General features: G+C 35.2%; 1 long non-coding RNA gene across 1 annotated transcript; it reads right to left on the reverse strand.

The window, feature by feature from the left end:
• Nucleotides 1-6,604: 6,604 nt before the first annotated feature.
• On the reverse strand, nt 6,605-11,837 carry LOC145326451 (uncharacterized). The gene is made up of 7 exons (XR_013881921.1): nt 11,491-11,837; nt 10,809-10,952; nt 10,160-10,255; nt 9,187-9,278; nt 8,330-8,401; nt 7,549-7,608; nt 6,605-6,788 (listed from the first exon to the last, which is right to left on the reverse strand). It is a non-coding gene; the product is annotated as an uncharacterized LOC145326451 (long non-coding RNA).
• Between the last annotated feature and the right edge of the window lie 8,968 nt (nt 11,838-20,805).

The raw sequence follows: 20,805 nt of genomic DNA on the forward strand, positions 1-20,805 counted from the left end.
CGGACGGACCGACCCTAATTATAGAAAAGCTTCGGTTTTAAAAAGTAGCTTCTCATAGGTCCTGGGAAGGATTATAACTAAATTGAATGAGAGTACCACCACCCTCGCAAGAGAAATCGTACCTATTTATAAAAATTACCAACTCCCCAAAATAAATTTTTTAAAAACTTATTCCTTTTTAAACTAAAATAAAAATGGGGGTGGGGTAGAATTCAACCCCTACCAAAACTCTCTTCAGTGCCCTCTTAAGACCTTTAATAGCAGCATATAATAACACAGATGTCGAAAAGTAAGTCACCATAAAAAGACATTGTTGACAAAATACATTAAAGGCTTTAGAGTAGCTTTTTTGTTTGAACATTCTTATCTTTCTCATATAGCAGTAAAATTATTATTCATATAAAAAAGTAGCTTTCTACATGTTATTTTACATAATAATAGATAGATAGATATAGATGGATAGATAGATAGTTAGATTTATAATTAGATAGATGAAATGTAGATAGTTAGATAGATAAAAATTCTTAAGACCTTACTTTGAAATCCGTTGGATTAATTAAGATTATTTTTGAAAATTTTATTATGCTATTAGAGTTTAATAAACAAACATCTAAAATTCATTCTCATTTTTGATTGTTAAAATAAAAAAGCTTTACTGCGTTTAGGGTATAGCCGTATGTGCTGAAAGACGTATAGCTCATAAATATAAAATTTTACTTGTTAGAATCGTTCCATTACCTTCAAACCTTGCAGAAATATTCCATTAACAATGAGGTATAATCATAAAAGCGAGTAGATTTTATAATCAACTTCTAAATTTGAAAAATAAAGCTAGATAATTATCTATCTAGGTATCTAGATGTCTGAATTATGATATATTCAGTTAGAAACTTCTAAATGTTGAAAAATTCCCATCAACAGAAAATTTTTAAAATTACAGGGCTAAAATTCTCTCAATCAAATTAGAATTAATTGCACTTAATTTCCTATACTGTAAACAGAAATCAAAAAGGGATAAGATAAAAAGACGATAAATTGATAAATTGATAACAATACAATTATGATAAACAAAATTACCACTATTCAAGAATAAAATAAATGTTTGAAACGTTTAAACACTCAACTTAATAAACCAACCAATCAAAATTCACTAAAGTCCCCGATGTTGTTAAGCAAACGAATAAGAATACGTTATTATAAAACTTTGGGGACTAGTATAATAAACAGCCCATTGTGACAGGAGGGGGTGGGAGTGGGTGTGGGTAGGTGGACAATCCAAGGAGAGTCAGATGGGTCCAGCAGTTAGAAAGATCTTTCGGTACACACAGTAGAGGCATCGATATGACATTAACCAAAAATGGTGATAGTTGACACATAATCAACACAACACATGATATTCTAATGCCATCAGGGTTTTATTTGATTGTAATTTTGCTGTGATTTGTTCATATCTACCCTTGGTTCCGTTCCTATAAAGTTCTCATCCTATAGACCGGAACCATCAAGTAACAGGGTGTTTCTGTGTGCGCACACAAAAGTATGAAGGCCAGTTAGCTAAGTATTCATGGGTGTTAAAATGTATATTGTGTGATTGGTTGAAGTAAATTTGGCTCCCTATTACAAAAGATATTTTTTTTTGTCTAAAGATTAAGATTTCAATCCCTATTGATCTGATTAAGTTCTCCTTTTTAAAAGAACCCCTAAAAGCTACGTGCGCAGCCGCTAGTATTATTATAATGTATTTAGAAGAAATGTGCAAATAAAGAAGTTTAGACTGCGTAGATTCTGCCAAACACTCAATATTACGTTTTACTTTTTGAATTAAGATATTCTTTTTAGCTGTACTGACAATATTTTACAGCAACTAATTAAACGCCTTGATAATCTCAATTTTTGCTGTGTTAATATTTTGGGGGTATCACATAAACACCATAATGTCTTAGAACCTAAGTGTTTGTGTGTGTTCGTACGTGAGAGTGTGTGTGTGTGTGATTTTTACGCACATTCATCAAAAATTCATTCATTTCCACAAGACAAGTAGGTTTTTAACAATATTTTTCATTTTTATGTTTAGACATTGAAATAAGATATTGCTTAAATCTAACTAATTAATGATATTCTAGCGAGAAACTTAAAAAAATAGCCTAAAACCACTGCATAGCCTACAAGAAACTTTCCTAAAAAGCGCATCCTAATAAGCTCAGACATAAAACCTTACTAATTGATCTAATTAATTAATCTTCCACTAGTGGATTCGCCCTTAGCATTTAGGGGTTCTGTATTTGAAGGTGGTGAAAGGGAAAAGACAATTATCTGTGGTATTCACCATCCAAGTTTATGTATCCCCATCCCTGTTCACATTCCTATACTTCTCTGGCTGAGTCAGACCTCCACTTGTAACCGCCACTATACTCCATCCTGCTGTGTTGAGGGCTAGTTGATTGTTGCAGGCCAAAGAGTGAATACGCTTCCTCCCGTCTGCATTCGGTTAGATACAAGCCTATAAGTCTAGGCTGGCGGTATCTATATTTCCCACGTGTTTAAGTACGTCGTTTCTTACCTAACTAAGAAACAGGACGTCCAAGCCTTTAATTGATATCATATTAAATATATCCTATAATAATAATCCCATTAATCTGCCTATTTCTAACCAGTTTTAATTGTTTAATAAATGTGTATTTTTTAGAAATACCTTGTTATATTATTGATATTTAATTGTATCGAAGCTACTCTATACTCGTATTCCAGTCTGTCTGTACATCCCCTCATACGTCATTTTGGCGCAGTCTTGTCTACCACTCAATTTTTGAGGGGGGAAGGTTTAGATAATTAGCGTACAGACAAAATTAAATTGTAAAGTAGCTTCGATTGCAAAGTGAAATTAATATTTTCCTGATAACTAAGTTTATTCACGGAAACAGTTTACAGTAACAATTTGTTACAGAATATTTCTAATAATTATTTCGTGGCAAACTGCCAAATAAAGATAAAAAGGAACCCGCCTTTTATTTTCACACTAGTATTTAATTTCACACATTTCTATATTTTCTCCTTAAAACAGGAAGAAAGGGATATTCCTAAGTTCTTAAAAAAGTTTCGTGGTAGACAAATCAGTGTTAACGAACACTACACTCCAGCACCATGACCGATAAGAAAGGGGATAATGATAAAACCAAACCGCCGCCTCCGCCGGCTCCGGCCGTCCCTGGTACCTAGCAGCAGCAGCAGCAGGCTGACCCGCTTTCCCCTGAAAAAATCAAAGAACTCATATCGGAAGCGTTAAATGTTAAGTTAAACGAATACTCGTCACATTATAGAGATTTAATAAAACAAGAATCCGAGATTATGCAGCTCGAAATAGAAACAAAATGGGCAGGGTTTAAGGACACGGAATCACATCGCAGATTATTAGCCGACACCGACATCTTAGACCTAAAACGTAGAGTATCAAAACTCCCAGCGGACGGAAATCTTGGCCCATTGTTTGCGGAAAAAACGTTAAACGAAAGTCTTAACATGACTCATTTTAACACCATAGGTGATGATTCAATTAATGCCACTTTTTATGACCGGATATCGGTTCAGCAAAAGATAAACGTGGTCGAATGGGTCGCCAAGGATAGGATGACAGCCCCAGGTTGTATGGCCTATTCAATTGTAGGCTTTATAGGTCCGGCGGATAATGACAATTGGATGAATGTAAGAGAAACTTCTCTAACGGAATATGAAAAAACCTTATTAGAAAGGATTCCCTTTATCCCTGATAGGATTAAGTCGTTAGAACCCCTCCGTAGACCTACAAGGTCTGCACCCAATGTAGCAACAAGACCCTCTACAAGAAATACGCCAAACACAGGCACAGCCGCAACGGCAACAACTAGCGCCGCCGACGATGACTTTATTAAAGAATGCTTTATTAAGGGACAAAAATGGGATTCCGATTTTGCGAGGGATGCCCCTAGGTGGGACGGTAGGGCCGACTTTGATAATTTCTTTTCTAATATGTGGAGGGTTGCAAAGACATACAGAATCTGTGACCCAATTCTTTTTAAGGATATTTTATACCAGCGAATTTATGACTCTAGAGGGGAACGATTAGGAGACTTAATTACGCCTGAAAGAAATCAGGCCTTATCTGCTTTAAGTTATTACCTGATGATTAGGAGGCTGGTCACTCCTTTCTCGGATCCAGAAGTAGCCTCTCAGTACTTCTACAACCTAAAACAGGAGACTAATCAACCCCTTGACACCTATTTTGAAAACAAACTTAGGGTGTTCAAACTCATGAATCCTGGCCTCATACCTAAAAAGAAGTGGAAAGAATTCTATCTTAACGTTAGCAAAAATCTACTGTATACCAACCTTGCCATGGACATGGCCAATTACGTTGAAAGTATGCAATTTTTGGACGATTACAACGCTTACTTAAATAAACTTATTAATCTCGGACAAAGATACGTTAACTGGGATGGGTCTGGCCATATTAGCAAGGAAAACCTTTCGGCTTGCTATTCTCAAGCCATGGAAATGTTCCTACCTAAAAATTCTGCGGAAACGAAAAAACAACCCATAATCAGCATTATCGAAGATAATATCCCCACTAACACGGCAATGTATAAGGAAAACTTAACCGAAGAACCTGACGAGGTTCCCTCTTGGGTAGATCATGAGGATGATCCTATTGCTTGGGATCAAATCGAGGGCGTTATAGGAGCCTTTAATGGGAGGAGTAAAAATATTAAATGCTGGCATTGTAATATCCCTGGCCATGTAGTGCAGAATTGCAACAAAAAGAAAGCTGGGGAGCCCCCAAATCCTGAGTCCCGCTTTGGTAAAACACGGAGTAAATTCACGCCTAGAAAAGCTCCAAGTAATAGTAATAAAATACCTGAGCAGTATGCGCGTAAAACTATCAACCAAATGGATCAGGAAGCCAGCGAAGAATCTGAAATAGATAAATATGTACAAGCGATTGTTAAAAATCACGTCCACTAGATGTAAAAGTGTATTTATGCGATATTAATTGTCCCTATCCCAGAAAATAAAAATTTGCTGAATGAGTTTCATATTTTGATATGAAAGATAAACAAAATATCCCATGCCAAGCTAAGCTTGCAAATTCCTTAATATCAAATATCCCTTGCCAAGCAATGCTTTGGCGCGAAAAAATAAAACAAATTATTGTTATTAAGTCTGACTAAGCAACACAAAATGAACTCCTCCCCCTCCTTTCCCTATCCCAATGTAGCTGATACAGGAAATTGGGGGAAATAGGGAAGTAACCTGAGGAGCATTTCACATGCACTTAATATTTCCATTTTTTAAAAATCTAATAGTCTTTATCAAGAAGCTGACAAGTGAATACCTATTTTCTATTTAGTAGTATTTATTTTTAATATCGCATGACCTATCTAAAATGTAAATATCGTATATTTTGAATGTATATATACTAGAATCTAAAACATTCTAGTTCAATTTTTAACCGCTAGGGGAACTTAAGCGAATTATCTGTATATAAACAATGATTCTTGAGCTGAACCCTCAGTATCAATTTTATCTGAGAGTTGCTCACTCTTAGCCTCTGATTTTTGTAGCTGAAATATCTCAGCAATTATGTATAATAACTTATCCATATGGATAAATATTATTGCATTTTGTACAGTGACAATAATAGAACTATATTTAATTTATTATGTATCCGAAAGATGTCGCCTAGAATGCTACCGCGGTCCGTATAAGTAAATGATAAGATTAAGAAGGGGGGGGGGTCTACTAGAAAAATCTGTATAAATACGAGCAGATTTCCAAATCTAATTCAGTTGTCCTTCAGTTCTTTGTTGTTATCATTTACTCTCTGATTTTTGAGCTGCAATCAAGCAGCATTTAAAAATTAAAAACTTTAATCACTTAAGATGTGATTAATAAAATCTTAAAACATTTTGATTGAATTATTTTCCGCTAGGATTACTAGCAGAACGAAATAAAGTTAGTTCTATTAGCTTCCGCTAGGATTACCAGCGGAATAAAAAGTTTATATAAAAGTGAATGCACACTATTAATCAAGGCCAGTTACTATCAAAGCAGTTACTACAAACCACATCCTATTTTTTTAAGCTGATTTCAGCATTAATTATACTCTAGTAAGTATATAAACTTGTTCTACCCCATAGGTGGAAAAATTAAGTATAAATACTAACAATATCAGAATAATAAACCAGTCATCATTGACCCTCTTTATTATATTAGCCATATCTAATAATTTTTTGAGCTATAATTTAGCGCTAACCTTATATTATTTGTATCGTGAATCAGATACTAACTAATGACACTATATTTTGTATAAATACAGATATAATTCAAAAAATAAGTCAGTCTGTTTTTAATGTCTTGTTAATTGCAAGCTGAACACTTATTTTTAAGCTACTTTGTAGCCCTTCAATCTTTCGAAAACTTTTTAGTTTAGTTTTATTCCGATAGGTTTCTATCATATATCCAAGTATATAAATAAGGACCCGTATTAAATTTAAGTAGTTTCTTTAGAACTATCAACATTCTCATGCTTATTGAGAAATTTCTGGAGCTGAAAAGCGCTTGATAAAAAAAACTTAATGAAACCCAGAAAGCTATATAAAATTATTTTAACAATTAACCATATTGTTAAAACATTTCATTATTTAAAAAATTTCGACAGACAACTATACCTGGAACACAGGAAGTCTCTGTGTGAGGATTACCATCGTCTAACCGCTGAGGTGGGGATCTTGGAAAATATGCATCTTAGGCTTCGACTAAAAATATAATTTATTTTATAATGCCTATCTGTGCAAAACTAAAAGTTCTTAATCCCGTGGGGGGGGAATTCCTGCAACACGCTTTAGTGGATACAGGAAACAACTTTAGGTCCCTTATTTCTAAAGAAATCTTAGATGATAACAAAATCACATTCACCCCCGCCAATCTTAGCGCTCTGTCTGTAGATTTAAAACCAGTAAATATCATAGGACACGTGAGTTTAAAATTCAGCTTTGATGGGTCAGATAAAATATTCGAAGAAACGTTTTACATCCCTGAAACAACGTCTAAAATTATAAATCTAGGATATGAATTTCTCAAAGTTAATCGAATTAATTTGTTACTAGATAAGTTCTCCTTTGAGCTCCCCACTGGCGAGCAAATCCCCATAGAAAATTCAACAATTAATATAGTTGAAGAAAGTAAAAACATACCCTTAATTCCTACAAACAATGTTCATACGGAACAAAACTCCCTTATCCCGGGAATAAATTGGAGTAACCAGGGGGGGACTGGGACATTAAAACAAAATAAAACATGCGTAAAATTAGCAAAGAAAACAACATTCTTGCCGGGGGGGAATACAACGGTGATAACAATTCCTATTCATCAGAAAAATAGGAAGCTGTATATATCCCCAAATAATTCTAAAATGACAAGCCGTAACGGCTTAATGCTTATGGAGGGTATTTATAATGTAAATGAGAAGGGAGAATGTTGGGTAAATTTTGTCAATTTAGCAGGAAAAAATATTACCTTATTGGATAACGTTAAAGTTGGATATTGCTTTGAATTCGAATCAGATTCCCCAAATTCCTGCAATAAAAGTATTAATCAAATAAATGAATTGTCAGGAACTACACTTCTTAAAAGAATTAAATTCATTAAAGAAAAATTAGACTTAGAAAATAGTGATCTTATCAAAAATAACCCAGGGATGAAGGAAAAGGTAGTAAAATTATGCCTTGATCATTTCGATATATTTTCGGTTGACGATGCCGATATCGGTAACTGCGATCTCTTACAGTATAAAATAGACTTGATCCCCGGGGCTAAACCTATTAAGGCTAGAAACATTCAGTTAAACCCATTATACGAAGCCAAATTAAAAGAACAAATTGAAAATTGGCTAAGGGGGGGCGTCATTGAGGAGGGCTACAGCGAGTGGTCCTCCCCAATCTTTGCGGTGAAGAAAAAACCAACGGCTGGGGGGGAAGGCAAGCTTAGGTTCGTTATCGATTTTCGTGCGCTTAATAGTGTAACACGAAAAATTAATTGGCCCCTTCCCCTGATTTCTAGTAATTTAGAAAAATTAGGCACTGGTAATGTATTTACCACCCTCGACTTGACTAGCGCATTCCATGCGCTAGCCATTTCGAAGGAAAGTAAACACTTGACAGCGTTCACAGCCCTTAACAGGCAGTATCTTTTCAAGAAACTGCCGTTCGGACTGTGTAACGCGCCAAGTGTTTTCTGCCATTTGATGGACAGAGTCCTAACCCTTATCCCTGGCTTATACGAATTTATAATTTCTTACCTTGATGATCTTATTATATTCTCAAAGAATGTTGATGAACATCTGAAACATCTCAGAAAACTCTTCGGAGTCCTAAAAATAGCAAAACTTAAGTTAAATCTAGCCAAATGTAAATTCTTCACATCCGAATGTACATATTTAGGTCATATAGTCAGTTCCCAAGGACTTAAAATGAACCCCGAATATTTAGAACAAATTAAAAATTGGAGCAGGCCCAGGACAGGCAAGGAACTCCAGCGTTTCCTGGGCTTCTCCAATTATTATAGGGCCTATTTCCCATCCTATGCGAAAAATTCTTGTACCCTAGACGAACACAGAAACGATAAAATTATCGAATGGACCAATTCCCTATCAAAAGATTGGGAAAATTTCATAAATATGTTCTCAAATTCTATAAGTAAAGGCTATCCCCAGTGGGATAATCCTAACCCCTTTATAGTAGACGTAGATTTTTCTACGAGTTATTTCGCTGGAATTCTCAGCCAAAACCAGGGGGGGGAAGAAAGAATTATTGGAATATGTTCCAAAAAATGTAACGGGGCAGAGAAAAATTATCCAAGTTATAAAGGCGAATTAGCATGTCTAGTATTTGTTCTTAAAACCTTTCTTCATTATTTAAGATTCAGAAACTTTATTGTGCGTACAGATTCGATTTCCTTAGTTCATTACATAAAATGGCAAAAAGGAACCATAAATGGTGTAACTCTGAGATGGATTTTCTTTATCCAAAGTTTTGACTTTACAGTAATTCATCGAAAGGGTAGGGACCATTGCAATGCCGACAATCTATCTAGAGGGCAATTTTTATGCAAAGAACATAAGGAAACCGATTGTGAAAAATGTACTAGCTCATTTACCTTGGATCCTTATGAACAGGATTGCCCATACCAAGACCAGATTTTTGAGTTACATTCGGCTTCAGAAGTCGGTGTGAACAATGTTTGGCAATCTGAAACACAAAAAGATCAAGTATTATCTGAAATTCGTAGGTGGATATTCGAAAAAAAGAAGTTGTCGAGTTTTGAAAAAGCTGAACTAACCGGCCGGAAAGAGGTCCTTTTTAAATTAATAGAACATTTATACGTTATGGAAGGACTTCTAATATTTAGACAACCTCTTAGCAATGGAACATTCATTGAAAGACCCGTCGTACCCATTGGATTATATAATAAAGTTTTTGAATTGGCACATAATAATAGTATAGGTCACAAGGGGGTTAACGAAACAACACGCAAGATAAATGAAAGATTCTTCCTCATAGGAATTAATAAGTTTGTCGAATCACGCATCAAAAATTGTATTACCTGCCTAAGAAAAATAGGGCAGGTACCTAAACACAAACAACCTATCACCCATTCAGCCATTAGTCACGAGATTTTTGGCCAGGTATCAGTAGACCTTATCGGTCCTTTAACCCCTAACTATTTTCAAGGACAACATGTCCGTTACATATTTATCCTAGTTGACCTATTCTCTAGGTACATTATCGCTCACCCCATCAAGGACGCCACCGTGGAAAGCACGGTGAAGGTCATCCTTGAACAGGTAGTACCCACCTACGGCTTATTTCGGTCATTGAGGAGTGACAGGGGAACAAATTTTACTGGGGAAGTTTTCAAAAAAGTTATGGATGAACTAGGTATCGAAACTAAACTTATTCCCCCAAGAAACCCTAATAGTAACCCATGTGAAAGGCATAATCAAAGCATTTATGCAGGTCTAAGATCCGATGACCGATTCGAAAGTAAAGACTGGGCAAGAAAATTAGCTTTGACCACTTTTGTAATTAACTCTAGTACGTCTAGAAGAACGGGGTATACGCCATATTACCTTATGTTCGGCAGACAACCAACTCTCAATCTCGATTTCTTTTCTCCAATCTTGCAGAAAAGGCAGGACATTGACTGCAGGTCTTACTTAAACTACCTAAAAAATTTGGAAGAAATTATTGCACAGGTTTCCAAAAAATCTAAGATCTATTTAGAGTTTCAAAATAAATCTAGGAAGGCTTCATCTCCCCTTTTCGTTAACGACGTGGTCTTTGCATTTTTTAACCTAGTCAAGATAGGGGTCAGTAAAAAATTGCAATCTTTCTATGGGGGTCCTTTTATTGTAACAAAAAAATTCTCAGAGGCCCTTTTTGAACTAAGTCCCTTTGGATCAAATCCAATAAAAACTAACCAAGTTGTTAGTAGAGATAAAATACGAAAAATAGATTCTAAAATAGAATTATTGGGGGAAACACTTTCCTTTAACGTCTTTCCAATTGAGGAAATCGTCCCGTCTGAGGAAATAACCTTAACCATAGATAATACCGGGCAAACCGAAACAAACGATAATAAAGGTATGGAAAATGACGATTTTACCTACCTAGATAACGATGGTGACGATTTTATAGAAAACCCTGAAACTAGTCAGGACTTACCCCAGGGGGAGGTGGATTGTGATGGGGGAGGGGATATAATGGAAAAAAACTCACCATTTGAGTCACAGCCCAAAGACCAAGAACCCCCTGGCGCAGATCGGTCATCCGGTCCTCACATCCACGTCGAAAATAGTTTCTTGGAAGAAACCGTCCCGTCCGAGGCTTCTTTCTTCGCACAAAGACCCAAACAATCCAGCCCTGAAAAGGTTATTAATGTTAACAAACAAAGCATAGTACCCAAGTATATATTAGAAGAAGAAAGAAAAACTAGGTCACAAGGGGGGGATAACCGCATACATGTCCAAATCGGACTGCATAACCCAATTAAAAGGAAGAAATAAAATGTATATAAAATGTATAATTATATAAAACCAAGGTGGCAAATGTATATAGCTTAATCTACGTATGTATAATAACGAAAATAAACAAAAAAAATATATGTTAAAACTAACTAATTAACATATTTCAGAGAAAAACGAGAAGCATAAAAATAAAATGCAGCATCATTTGGCAAAGGCACCAGGAGCTCGAGGTAAATTTATTTTGGGATTCTTGGGGCTTTTTATTATTTTGGCAAAATCAAATGCGTCCGAAATAATACAAATAGATGCGACTCAATGTGTAGCAAACGAAAACCCGCGTTTGAAAATCTCTGAATGCGCTGCGTTTCTTAATATTACTAATATTGAACAAAAACAATTTCACCTGCTGCAAAAGGTTGAAAGAAAAATTATACCTGGAATTCGTTGCCACCTCCGAACCAGTACTCATTACTGGTATTGTGGCAGATATAGCCACATACACCTCGCTGCTCCAGCACTCGTGGAGATACCGAACCTCGTAACTTATGAAGACTGTTACACCATGTCCAAAACTAAAATATTTAACTTTGAAGGGAAATCAGTCTCAGTGTATGAACACCAGATGTCATACACGCGTTTCCTGGTAAACGGGACACTTACTTACCCCAACGACCTCCTTAACGGCATCGACCCCGCCTGCGAGGGAAACGGCGTAAACATTAACGGCATTTTTATCCCTGGGACATTTGAGGAAAAACAAATAGGGGTCCAGGCTGAGCCTGTTGAATTATTACAAACAAAAGCGGGCTGTTACCTGGGCAGTCACTGGGTGGGAAACAATTGTTTAGATCACAATCTGAGAATAGGCTACGATAGAATTATCTCAGATGATAAAACTGATAGCGCACAAAAATTCACTTCTCCTTGGCGAACGGTAGACATCTTTAATATTTCATTGTTTACATTTGAAGAACAGGGTGCCCAAAAATATCTAGTGATCGATCCCCAAATTACTCTAGCGCTAGAACTTAAAGATAAAAAACATTTTGAAAGTCTAATTCCCGAATTATTTTATTACAAAACTAATATTGATAACTTAATGGTATGGTTCACAAATTCTATAAAACCATATTTCCCACTTTTAAACGCTAAAGAAAAAGATGATATGTTACCACTAGAGATTTTCTATTCCTACCAACAATATAATAAATTAATTGTCCCCGAAACTCGCTGTTTACAGAACCATTTTCTGTCTAAAAGCAGTATTCAGACTCATCGTAAAAAACTAGTTAGGGCGCTCGGTGAGCTGGATTTAGTAATACAGTGCGATAGTCTTAAAATCAATGTTTCTTTGGGAGAAAATTTACCCTGTTTTGTGGATCATTTCTCGGTTTCAATCAATAATAAGACTATGGGAATATCACCATTTTCACGCAGATTGGTCAACACCACCCATTTAACCCCGACTAAATGTTCCGAAAATCCAATTTTCTTACATTTGTACCAAGGAAAATTCCTTGGTAATCAAGGGCAGGGTATGCAAATACTAAATGTAAACCAATATCTTATGGATAAACCGATTAGCCTATTTCTATATCATTCTTGGCAAAGCCTAGAAAAAACTAATTTCTCAGAAAGTGCCGAGGAATTATACCTCAGCCAACTTGCCGCAGACTCCAATAATTTTGAAGTAAAAATAACCGACTCCTGGTTTATTCAAACGTATCATAAGGTGGTTGATTTCCTATCCAGTACTTGGTATCATATAGTGCTTGTAGTAGCAGCCATCCTTACAGGAATAGGGTCGTTATTATGCGTCGCTTTTATCATTTACATATTAGCCTGCACCAAAATTCACGCGTACAAAGAAGGAGGTACGAGTGAAACACACGAATTGCGGGATTTTACAAATAATGGGGAAAACTAATCCCCAAAAACGGACGACCTGTATCAAACATATATACCTATAAGATTGTCGTCCCTAAAGGTCGTCTTTGTAAAAATATTTCCTTATTCGGTATAAGGAATTAATGACCCTTAATTTTAAGTTTATTATTTTTGTTTTAGGATATCCCAGGCGGAATTTTTCAAGGGGTTTTCACCACTCCCATGGGGCCGGTCACTCTTCATACCGTCGAGAATATGAAGAGGCACCCTTTTACAATGAAGAGGACTATTATTATGACAGCAACCATGGCTATCCCCAGGGCGGCCCTGAGGAAGCCTACTATGAACCTGATGAAAACAGGTATCAGCCGCGTGTAAAACCGCCGCGCAACCCTGAAAACCTCAGTGAACTGCAATGTGTCTCAAGATCGATCCACGTTTACCGCACCGCGAGAAAAGATGTTCCAAAGGAACTCCTTGACTTGCAAGAAAAATTGCGGCAGGCTAAAAACTTAGAGGCCAACGAATATTCCGATAAAGCCAGGCCTAGGGCCAGGCCTCTAATGGAACAAAATAGGGGAGGGGAACCGCAAAAAAATCGGGTGGAATCGCCACCAAAACGTAGTGCCTCACCTGAATTGGAGGTAGTCGCCGTAAAATCTGCCCCAAAAGCGGTAGAAAAACGTCCGCCAACACCAACAGGCAGCAGCGGCCCAGTAGCCAAAAAGGCTAAGGTGGAAGTTCAACCGCCTCCATTACCCCCTAAAAAGAAAGAGACATTAGCAGAAAGCAAAAGTGAGCCTAAGGCTTTTTGGGTGACTGCTGAGGAATGGAAAAAAGTCCTATCTTCCACTGTAAAAGAAGCAATGGAGGAAGCTCTTCTCCCCTTCCAGAGAAGTCTGGAATCTAAAATTGCTAGCAATGCTTCATTTGTTGAGAAAGCATATATACAACATGGCAAGCGCCTTATTGAAATTTCCGCAGAATTACTGCGGAACCGCAAAACTTTGCGCGAAAAAATTCGCACTGTCTCTGAGGACTCGACCGTTGAGTTAAAATCACGAATGACCACGGTTATTGAGGCCACTAGTCGACTGTTGGACCAAAACTCTGACAGGGTAATTAAATATATTAATACTCGTTGTAATGTAATGAATGTACCTGGACAGAATGTGGCGACCATAGAGGCATCTCTTCCCGCTGGGGACGTACCCCGGCCAGATGATGATGGAGTTGAGCTGATCTCTCATTATGGCGGTTCTGAGTGCTCTGATGAGTACAGGCCCACCGATAGAGAAGGCAATCCAGAGGTCCTGGATCCTCCAGAGGAAAACAGTGACACAGAGCTCGATGCTCAAATCAGTGAGCTCTTTCCATCTGGAATTGATCTACCTGTTAATCCGCAGGCTGGCGCTGCCTCCGAAGATCCAGTAGCCACGGCTCCTTGTGAGGGCATGTTGGCCCTCCAGAATGCTGTTGCTCCAGAGCCTCCAGCAGCTCCAGAAAATCCTACTTCCTCAGAACCCAATCCTGTTGATATCGTAGAGAGGGCTATGGCCGCAATCGAAGAACCTGCGAGTACAACATCAACCCGCAGAAGCAGGCGTGCAGGTCAACTGTGAGGGAATATTTCATATTCCCTCAGAGGGGGCAAGTGTGGTATTCACCATCCAAGTTTATGTATCCCCATCCCTGTTCACATTCCTATACTTCTCTGGCTGAGTCAGACCTCCACTTGTAACCGCCACTATACTCCATCCTGCTGTGTTGAGGGCTAGTTGATTGTTGCAGGCCAAAGAGTGAATACGCTTCCTCCCGTCTGCATTCGGTTAGATACAAGCCTATAAGTCTAGGCTGGCGGTATCTATATTTCCCACGTGTTTAAGTACGTCGTTTCTTACCTAACTAAGAAACAGGACGTCCAAGCCTTTAATTGATATCATATTAAATATATCCTATAATAATAATCCCATTAATCTGCCTATTTCTAACCAGTTTTAATTGTTTAATAAATGTGTATTTTTTAGAAATACCTTGTTATATTATTGATATTTAATTGTATCGAAGCTACTCTATACTCGTATTCCAGTCTGTCTGTACATCCCCTCATACGTCATATCCTAAAACCGACTGTAATACTTTAATTCAGAGTTAGAATAGCCTAAAACCATCACAGAAGCTATGAAAAGCACTAAAACATCAAAATTTAAAACACAAGCTCTATAAAATTTCGGTCTTGAGAGGTATCATTTTCAAATCTTCCTTAAAAGCACAGATAATTTTCTATAAAAACTGAACCTTTTAATAATTGTAAGACTTATATATGGTATATCTATACAATTATAATAACATAAACTTACTTTTATTTAACCAGAGGCGAAATATTACATTTTCTACTATTATTGTCCTTCTTTATAGAAAATTTTATAAATCTTTCAACAAAATGTTTTTTGATGTTAAAATTTTATGCTTTTAAAATAGGATAAAAAGACAAATATTTCAAGACTAAATATTCAAATATTAGATAAAATATGGCTTCGTCCCTGGCCTCCAAATTCATTTAAAATTATGGGGTGTTAATACGATTTTCTATATACAAATTAATTTATATTCTGCCATTAGAGTTCTGACACTCTACAAGAGTAAATGTTCATTTGTCCTACCGTCTGATTTTAGAGCTTCGTTTTCATTAATGGAGGCGTTCAACTCTCCTTAAAAATAGCTTAAAACCATTATATGACCAGTAGTTAAAGCACCTGATGATCAAGGCTCAAACGGACCAATGGGTAACGAGCTTTAGCCGGAGAGACAGACAGATGGACAGGCAGACATTTTCTACTTTATAAACCAATTTTACTATTTTTTGTTCTATTTTTTTACACTCTTTCCAATGAGACTCCAATACTTTTTAAACTTAAGCTTAGCTTTATATTGATTTTATGGTATTTATTTTTTAAGGGGACGTAAGAAAATACCAGGGCTCGGCAACCGCACGTCAGCCGCGTGTAAGCCTTATTGAAATGGTCATATCATAACCTTAAAATTCAGCTGGATGTCTAAACCTGCTCCTAAACGGACAATCCAACTTTTCAGAATTTTATTTTTGCACACAAGTGGGTTTGAATTGTAGGCTCATGCCGAGCCTTGGAAAAGGCCGCAGGGCTAAACTTTATTTTAATTACCGTATAAAACAAATTAATTTCACGGTAAAATAATCGTCAATAGGCAGAATATTAATCATCTGATGTTTAAATAAGAGGAAATTATTATTTCTATGTTATTTTTCCACTTAACTTGTAGGGAAGGGTTAAGCAATACTCAGTAAATAGTAGCCAATAGGGTGTTCCTATTTTTAACCAATTTTTTTTAATAATTTAGCAAATTATTAAGGGTTTATTTAAGATATGGTTCAATTGTTTTTAAATAAAAGTGGTTAATGATTTTTTCAAGATTTTTCAAACGGTTGGACAGTTAGAATTTAGTTTTAACGGAATATAGTGCTGTACATTTATGCAGGTTTGAGGCTATTTTTCGGGTAAAGAAATGGGGAGGTAAAACTTCTAAAAATACCCCCCAAACCCTTCCTATTAAAAAATCATATAATAGTTGGATTATAAGACTTTTAAAGTGGATTTGCTATTTTTTTTTTTGAAATTTTGAACGGGCATTTATCTAAATTCATTGAAGCATTACTTTAACTTAAGATTGTTTATTACTTACAAACATAAATATAATAGATTATTATAACTAGAGGGCTTACATAGGGTTAAAAGTAAAAGAGTAGAATACTGTATGAATAAATTGCGGTTGTGGCTCTAAACCGTGTATTTGAAAGGGTAGAGAAAAGAGGAAATTATCCTAAAAGGATCTCAATAAGAAAGAGTAAATAGTCAAAAACCACCACGGGACCTAAGAGAAGATTCCTTAAAATGGGTTTATCAGACAAAAATTCTCTACTTTGTATTATAGAATGAATTCAAAAACTTTTAGTATGTAACTAGTGATTTATTATCATAAAAAAGACTATTTTGCCCTTAACCTCTCAACTAGACAAAAATTATTATAATTAATCAAATCTATTGACTTTCTGCTAGATTAGAAAATATTGCTTTAATCGTCATCAACATAGAAAACAACAAAATTCTACAATAATACCAGCTAAGGAATAATTTTAAATGGTATATTAAAGATTTTATTAAATAACAAAATTTCGTCTTAAATCATGGAATGTTATATTGACACAATGCTTTTAAACTTTCAGGTGCTATGCTGTCTAAGAATCTGTGTTCATTTTTCAAACATCCAGCCTTCAAAGTTTCACAGGATCGAAAGCACTTATGGGAAACACTATAGTCCCCCAAAAATTGGTGTTTTGATGCAGACTTTACAGGTCCTATTCTTAGAAAATCTCCCCATATATATATGAAGTGGGAAAGAGTTTAACATGTATGTTTTTTGCTTTAAAAATGTTATATTTTTTTTTTTTGGGGGGGGGGAGAGTATATTTGTTTTGGGGCCTATTCTCTTAGGTACCCCCACATGAAATAGCCTAATACCTAACCAGTGGCAAATTCAATATGTGTGTCTGTCCGTCCGTTTGCTTTATATATTACTAATTCTATCCGTTTGTTCATCCACTATTTTTAAGCTTTGCTGATGTTGGATGTTGTCATTCTTGTTTCTAAGCTGTAGACTTTTTCAGCAGCTAAGTTTTGATATATGGCTAATGGGCTTTTGAATTAATATCAATTATAGTCACAATTAATAAGGCGGTAAGCCTAAGTATCTCCTTATAAAGTAGCTCCCGCCTATCTACAATACCTCTGATTATAGCGTAGAAATCATAATTTTTGGTGTGTGTGTGTGTGTGAGGAGTAAAGATAAGCCGGGAGTGATCTATAGATACTCTAATTGATGGATAGATAGATCCTCAAATAGATAGCTTGATAAATCTGATCTATAGATACTCTGATAGATAGATACTCGGATAGATAGATAGGTACTCGGATAGATTAGATAGATAGATACTCTGATAGATATATAGATAAATACTCTGATAGATAGATACTGTGATAGATAGATGGATAGATATATACTCTGATAATTTTTTCTTTAATGAAACAAACTCAAACCGCCCCAAAAATTACCTGAAATCCACAACTAAAATTTTGGATAAAGGCCGGGAAATTCACACTTCCCCCATATCGTTTCAAATTTAAAGACAGACGGACGAACATTAAGAATTGTAGAATAGCCTCGCCACTAAAAAAACTGTGCAGAGCAGATAGGTAGATAGTGTGAGTAAAGATAGGTAGATAGTGTGAGTAAAGATCATCGTAGCGTGGCGGTCCCACGCTTCTTAAAAAATCAGAGATATGACAATAGACAACATATAAATCCTCTCTCCTAAACATTTATGCCTTTGGTAACTAGAGAAAATTAGTCTCTCTTGAAGTAATACAATTTTGCTACCTAGTGACATTTTTTTCGGACTTTTTTTATTTAAAATGCTACATTGTTTCTTATATTATTTAGTCAAAAATTAATCATTATTTGGTATAATAGGCCATTTCTTTACATTAGAATTAAATAGTATTGAACAGCTTACTTTTTTTTCCGTAGAGGAATATTATTATTAAAGTTTTTTTGTTATAATTAGGATGGTTGTAGGCTATTTTATCTTTAAATTTAAGTCTTGTAAATTTGTTCATTATTACCCAATCCAATCTAGAGCTGGGTCTAATCCAGCCGGTTTCAAAGCCTTATATAGATTGAATTATTTGGTTGAAACGTTTGTACACTATTTTTTTACTAATCAATCAAAATTCAATCAAAGTACTTAAAATTTGTAGGCTAACGAACAAGATCCCTTATTTTATTTCATTTAGTTTTAAAATATTTCGCAAAAATAAATAAAATCAAGAAAAGAAACATGTTTTGATTTTAAATATAAAGTGTCAAAATTACGAAATTAAATAATTTTGCTTTCCATTGTTTATTTCTTCATTTTGAATATTTTTTATTTCATAGTTTTGTTTTTTCCTCTCCATTTTTGGTATTTCCGAGGCGTACACCCATTTTTTAAATAAGAGTTTTTAGAAGCAAATATTTTATATAATTATGGTCTGTATATCCGCCAGCACGTCCGTTAGCTCTTCTCGTTAATTTTGGCATTCTTAACTTTGGTTAATGATTCGTGTAATATTCAGGTTCGATTTAGAAAACGTGAAAAAGTTTGGACACTGAAGATATTTATGAGGATTTAAGGGATAAGACAAAGCGATAAATTTATAAACATCCGCAATAATGATAAACAAATTTACCCTTTGTTGATTAAATAATTTGTTGATAATTGACTTTAATAGTTTGGAACCAACCAACCAAAATTCAATAAGAGTATCATATGTTTTGAGCCAACGAGTAAGATAACTTGGGCTTTGGGTCCCAGTATAATTTAAAGTCAAATTTTTCCTATCTCCTGTTGGATATTTTTAAAAGTTTGGGTACAACAAATCTTGCAACTACTTTTTACTTTTTCAGGGAATGAAGAGGTTTAGTGATTTTGAATATTAATTTATCATCAATTTTCCTTTATTTTTATAATGGATTCTACGAGGACGTGCAATGGGGGGGGGGGGGGTAAAGGAGTGATTATCCCCACGCGGCCCACCCCTCCTCCAAAAAAAAAATAAATTAAAAACCTTGGACGCCCTTGGGTTGCTAAGCCCCTTGCATCTAAGGAATATGTCTTCAAAGGGGTAAAAAGGAGTAAGAGAAATAGTCTTAGACTATTTCTAACAACATCCTAAGACTTAAATCTAGAAATTGAAAAAGTCTAAAACCTCCCTGGAGCTTATTGTAAAGCCTTCAAATTTATTTACAAAAAAATGATAGCAATAGAAAATATGAATTCCATTTCATATTAAGCTTAATGGACAAACTGATTGACGAACCGACAGACAAACTTTAGAAGTTATTTGGTAGCCTTGCTACTTGTTATGCATATTTTTATACTTTAAAATAAAAATTCTAAAAATATATAGTTTAGTGTAAGCTTGAAATTGTGAACATTTGAAAAGTAGCCATTTATGTTATATTCAACTTTATTGCCACGATTTTCATGTATTCATAACAGAATAATAATATAAACTTTATATAAAACTTTCTTCAACGGAACATTATTGAAATTTAGATTTTCTGTTAGTTTTTTTCTTTTTCTCATCCAATCAGGGAGGGAATAGACATTGGATTGAAACTAATACTAGTACCCAAAGTTTCATACACCATACAGTTATCTCATTCATTCACTATAAAAGCTTTGGGTACAGTCATTGAATCTTGATTGATTGGTTCAAACTAGCTGTGTCAATTTTTTGACTATCTGTTTTAATCTATAACATTAAAGATAGCTTTCCGCGGATAATTTAATAAAAAATTATAAGATTAATTACAGTTTTGTTGACCAATAGAGGAAAAGGCCCGAGCCAACAAATCTGGTTTTAATTTTATGATTCTTATCTTGTTATTTGTAGAAAATTGTCTACAAGTCGGTACGATAATTTTTTTTATGTTGGTATGATAATAGCAAATAGCTAGCTATATTTAGTTCACTTTAGTTACAATTGAAGAAACAATTACAATAAATTGGTAAGTCTGTCAGTCTGTACTCCTCTGTAATGCACCAATGCATTAAACATCTCAAATGTTAAGATATTCTAATGGGGAAATAAAATATTTCTCAGTTTCTTTATTATTCTTTTGATTTTACATTTAGAGCTTCGTCACTTTTTGATGTTGTCATACTTGTTAACGTTTAAAGATTGATCTAATCTGTTTTGTACAAAGAGAAAAAAACTGCTTGT

Source organism: Acartia tonsa, chromosome 8, assembly GCF_053477335.1.
Source record: "Acartia tonsa isolate MP-2025a chromosome 8, ASM5347733v1, whole genome shotgun sequence".
NCBI lineage: Eukaryota > Metazoa > Arthropoda > Copepoda > Calanoida > Acartiidae > Acartia > Acartia tonsa.